Source organism: Vipera berus, assembly GCF_964194415.1.
Source record: "Vipera berus genome assembly, chromosome: 2".
Classification (NCBI taxonomy): Eukaryota; Metazoa; Chordata; class Lepidosauria; order Squamata; family Viperidae; genus Vipera; species Vipera berus.
In genome coordinates, this window is record NC_138203.1 from 246,720,034 (window position 1) to 246,726,033 (window position 6,000).

Sequence of the window (6,000 nt, forward strand, 5' to 3'; positions counted from 1 at the left end):
AAAATGACAATGTACTGAAGAATATATATATAGACTGATATGATCATTTCAAACTTATTTGTTCTCATCAGTCAGCCATACCCTTCTGAGATTGGAACCTGGGCCAACTGCAACTTAAGCAGTTGTTTTAACCCCTAGGCCACAGGCTCTCTCTCTCTCTTTGTTAGCTGAGAAGCAAGGGAGATATGTGTTAAATGTTTGTTAAGCATTCAGAATACACTTGCTTAGTCCCAGACATGGGACAAATATTATTTCCTGTTTCAGCCTAGCCCAAGGCCATCTTTGTTAGCAAGCCAAACAATTTACACAAATATGAGGCTGCCACTGCTGTGGCTACTGCCTAAGATGCAATTGGCCCAGGTTCGAATCTCAGAAGGGTATGGAAGGCTGATGAGAACAAATAAGTTTGAAATGATCATATCGGTCTCCCTTTATTCTTTGTTAGCAAGCCAAAAAATTTACACAAATATGAGCTGCCACTGCTGTGGCTAATGCCTGTAGATGGCCTTGGGTTAGGCTGAAACAGGAAATAACATTTGTCCCATGTCTGGGACTAAGCAAGTGTATTCTGAATACAGACATCGTTCCAGGATGTAAGGTGTTCTGAGTAATGCTGCCTTTTGCAATTGACATAGTGAATTTGTCAATGCCAATGATGTCCAAGTGGTGGTGGTGGTGGTGCTGCTGCTGCTGATCTAAACATCCCTTCCTCTTTTTGTAGTAGATAGAAATAGCAATAGCACTTAGACATATATACCACCCACAGTGCTTTACAGTATTCTCTGGGCAGTTTACAACATAAGTATATTGCATGGAAGGCTGAGTCAACCTTGAGCCCGTCAGGATCGAACTCCTGGCTGTGGGCAGAGTTAGTCTGCAATACTGCATTCTAACCACTGTACCACCAGGGCTTTTATGAATAGATGCCTACTGTTTAGTTGAGGAACATTTCCTGGATATTGCCCATTGTTTTAACACTGCAAATTCTAAATATCGATTTATTACAGTCACTTCTGAGAGTGGATGAGGAAAATATTTCTTTTTTTTTATTTAAAAAGTTTTACAATACATTTTGACTTTAATCCCCCCTCCCCCACCCCTATCCCTCTCCCCCACTCCCTCCTCCCCCCCCCCGACTTCCCAGAGCTAAATACAGGGCATAAAATCAAAAAACAAACATAAACACCCCTATGTTATCAACAATAAACTATAAATTCTATCTCTCTCTAGCTCATATAAAATGAGTACAAACAATATTAATATTACAAATAAAGTAGAAAAGAAAAAGAGGAAAACAGAAAAAGATCTTTACTCAAAATAAATTTTCTTAATCCCAATCCTTATTCATATTAATTTCAAAAAAAAAAGGAAAAGAAATAAAAACTTTCACCTGCTATTTGCATTCTCCCACCTTTCTCTAATTTCCAAACAAATTCTCAGTTACGCACCAAAAGCGCTTATCTCTGTTAATCTTAATAATCTCCGACCAAACTAAACTATGATCAAAAATAGTTCTTGCATGTATCACACCAAATGTCTCACAGTTCCAAATCATCCTTAAGTTCAAATAAAAGTTCAAATAAAAAGAGTATATAAAAAAAAAATTAGGCAATCTCTAAGACAACTTGTTGTTAATTAGAAGCTTACATACCCACTCTTAGTTCAACACATAGTTTAAGTCCATAACCCTAATATACTTTTCTAGCAAGCAAATAACATCAATCTTAAATTGTGTAAAATATTAAAAAAGAGAAAAAAAACTTTCTTTCTCCTCTATAATAATTTTACTCCATTGACATTCTAATCTAAAAATTTAATCAGCAATCTTAACGCCCCAAAACTTTTGGAGCACCTCTGTCATGACCCCCAAAACTTCTTTAGACCGCTCTCCTCCCACATCTTCACTGTAAGCACACTTTGAAGATTCCATAACTTTCTGCTGGTCTTGCTCTTGCTCTCGTCTCGCTCTTCTTAGGGCGGCACGCGTCATCTTCTGGCCTCCTGCAGCAACCGATGAGACTGTGACTTGATCCCCTCCAACACCATTGTCCTCTGTCTGTCTATCTGCAACATCTTGAAGCTTTCCCACACCGTATCCTTTTGCAGCTTCCAAAAATGATAGGGGGGTTGCTTTTAACACATTACTATAAAAATCACGTGCCTGAGCCACAGTAATCAAACGATGTCTTTTACCTTCGTGCGTCGCCACCAATCCAACTGGAATCTCCCATCTAAACTTAATATCACGTTTCTTAAGTTCCTGTACTAGAAATGCAAAATCTTTCCTTCTCCTTAGGATCTTCGGAGGGATCTCTTTTAAAACCAAAACTTCTTGCTCAGCCACTACCAAATTAGTATCATAAGCAGCTTGAATGACTTCATCTCTAATTACTCTCTTTGTAAAATAGACCACCACATCTCTGGGTAACTTCCTCTGTCTTGCAATCCATGAATTTACACGAAAAACTTTGTCCATATTTCCCTCAATTTCAGATGCTGACTGGCCCAGTACCCCTTCCAGAGCCTCAGAAATCAGCTGCTTTAAATCTTCTTTACCATTCTCCTTTAAACCCCTAATTCTAATAGCATAATGCATCTGATTATACTGAACAAGGCTCAATTCTTCGTCCATTTTATCCCTTATATTTTCATTTTCTAATACCTTTGCTTCTAATATAGAGTTCTTTTGACTGAGGTCCTCCACTTTTATATCCAGCTGTAGCACACATTCAGCTACGGATTCAACCATAGACAAGATGTCCACCCTCATTGCTCTCAGCTTCTCTTCCATCTTCTTCTCCAATTTCTCCATTTTCTCCTCCATTTTCTCCTCCAGCTTTTTCAACTTTTCATCCATCATATCAGACATCAATTGTGCATGCTTTCCAAGAGCGTCTTGTAAATCCTTAAGCGTCAATACCGGGGGAGATGCAGGAGGAAGCAAAGCTTGCAATGAGGTCTCTTGCACCAGGGAAGACCCCGCATTCTGAAGAGCTTTAGAAGTTTTAGCCGCCATCTTCCCCCACTTTCACTTATTACGCACTTTCACTTTAAAGCTATAAAATCCATTGAGCTAGAGAGTAAAAATAAAGAGTCCACTTCACCTTGACCTCCTGTACCGCTCTGCCTGCATCTTGATAATCAAAAGTATTTCCTTTTGGCAGGGGTGGTTGCTAACGCCTGGCTCTGCTCCAAGAATCCCAGAGCAGACTTCCGGTGGCGACGCGACGTCGAAAGACAGCCGTTTTCGGGCTGCCTGCTCCGCAGCTGTGTTTTTCCATCGTAAACAGCGCCGATCAGCTGTTTAGATGGATTTGAAGCCCCCTCCTCGGGAGAAGAGGAGGGGGTGAGGCCCCAGGTAGGGGTTGAGCTCTCCGGGGCCGCCTGAGCTGAGAGCTTGGGCGGCTGAAGGATGAGCCCCCCCGAAGCCTGGGTTGCTCCGAGCTGCGCAGCGCCTCTGCTCAGGAAAATATTTCTTTAAGTCAATGAGTTTCATTCATTGAGATAGTGAAGTTGCCAATCTTGAAAAACAGCAATCAATCCTTACAGTGGGTTAAGTGGATGAACTAATCGAGCTATGCAGAGGAGTATCTAATCTTGGGGCTTAGAACATAAGTCTGTCTTCTAGTAATGTTTAAGGTCAAATAAATTAATGTTTAATGAATCAAATAGAAATTTAGTGCACATCTCTTTGCAGTTAGATATATTGAGTTTATGTAAATGTTTTCAATATAATTTTATTAAAACTTTTAAACCAGAAAATTTGAAACAAAGTATCACAAGTAACACAACATAATATAAAAAAGAAAAAAAGAAAAAGAGAGAAGTAAAAGAAAAAAGTGCAAGAAAGAAAAATATATAAGAAAAAAATGATATAAAGAAGTGGTTTCCAATAATTTACAAATTATTGTAAATCCCTAAAATTATATCACATTACTCTTCTTTCTATCATCTATCCTGTCTAGATAACAAAATCATTTAAATCTCAAGTTCATTTTTTTATTTTATGCAAAAGCCATGTAAGGCTTCCAGTAAATGCAGATAATGTCTTCTCTTTAATAAAAAAAAATCTGTTTGAACAAAATCTTTCAACTTCATCAACCATTCTTTCATACTGGGTAGTATTCCATTTTTCCATCTTTGTGCATATAATAATCCCATTGCAGTAGTTACATATTGAAATACTCTTCCATGACTTTTTTCTGTTTATCCACTAATCCTAAAAAGAAAAGTTCTGGCTTCATTTCTTTATGGATCTTTAAAATTCTCTGTATCAAACTACCGGTATATACAATATTTGAATTCATTTTTTAGCTTTTTTTACATGTCTGCCAAGCATGATAAAATGTACCTTCAGATAGTAAATGTAAAGATATGAACAGTTCATTTTTGTTTTAGACTGAAACAGATCTCCATATTACATTTATTATGAACTTAGACACTCTCTAGAAAAGAGCATAATTTCAGAGATTTGTTTATTCATACATAAGGACAAAGACACAGAGAAAAAAGTACATGTACACCCAAGCATACAGACATGTTAAACCTTATATAGAGAGAGATAACAGAATAACAGAGCTGGAAGGGAACTTGGAGGTCTTCTAGTCCAACCCCTGCTCAGGCTGGAAACCCTACAGCATTTCAGACAAATGGTTGTCCAATCTCTTCTTAAAAGCTTCCTGTGTCAGAGAATCCTACAACTATTTTTAATAGATATTTTATTGGTTTTCAACTATAACAATCTCCAGAGCCTGGTGTACAGCATGTTGTCTTGGTTTATATTTTAACAAAAAAGGACAATAATAATTAATTAACAATCAATAATAATTAAATTTGATAATTCCATAATTAATATATTGATTAATGATACATTTTTTTGATCTTCCCTTCTCCCATTTGTATTTTCTTTTTTCCACCTTAGCCAAAATATAATTCTTAATATTTTCAATATATAAATGATTAGATATAGGCATTTTTTATATTTATACAAATAATAATAATCTCTCTATATAACATTTTTTCAGCTTATATTCTCATAACCACCATCTCTTTACTTCTGCATGCATCCTATTATAATTTTTGTTCATTTAAATTCCCTTATATTCAATCCAATTCTTATCATAATTTCTTCATATTAGTCATCTAACTGTCCAGATTTTCCCATTTAGGCACATCATCCCAATATTTTATATCATGTATTATAGAAATACTATACTTTTATCTATCTTATAGTATTTAGATATAACATCCTTTGTAATCAGTTTATATTTCACTTATATTAATAATAGTTACATCAACCTACTATTTTAAAATTTCATATATTTATTTATTTATTTATTTTATTTTTATATTATAAAAATTTTATATTATAAAACATACTATATTACTTAAATCTCTTATCCTTCTTGTTATAAGGCCTCTTTATGTTCAAAATTCTCTGTGCTTTTAACCATATTCAAACAAATGTTTATTCACATAATAGTCCATCTGGTAAGGCAAGTCAAATCTCTTATATCCGTGTTTGGTCTTGTTCTTTTGCCAAGTAATTTTCCAAGTTGATGTAATCCACTTACCCAGCAGTTCCTGTATTTTTACCAATGTTGTTGGGAATACAAAAGATGAAGTAAGTAAGATAAACACTTTCTGTCTCCCAAACTTTAATGGTTCTCCCGATAATTTCATTTTTCTTATTGTATCAGAAACGTGTAGATTTTTTCCTGTTTGTGTCATATTGTAATTCTTTTCCTTGTTATTTCGTCAATTTGGTCATACTTTTCTAATTTGTAGTATGCTGTCTGATTTATTTGTTCATTTGTTGTTATTTCCTGGGTGTTCTTTATTTATGCTTGTTTAAATCATCAAAGTTGTTTCAAATTTCCTCAAGGTTTGAGTCTATTGTCATTTGTATTTGTCCTAACATTACATATATTTCCTCCTGGAAAGTATTTATCTTGCCTTGAAAAATTGCTTCTGGAGGCCCTTGATTTTCCAGTCCTTCAG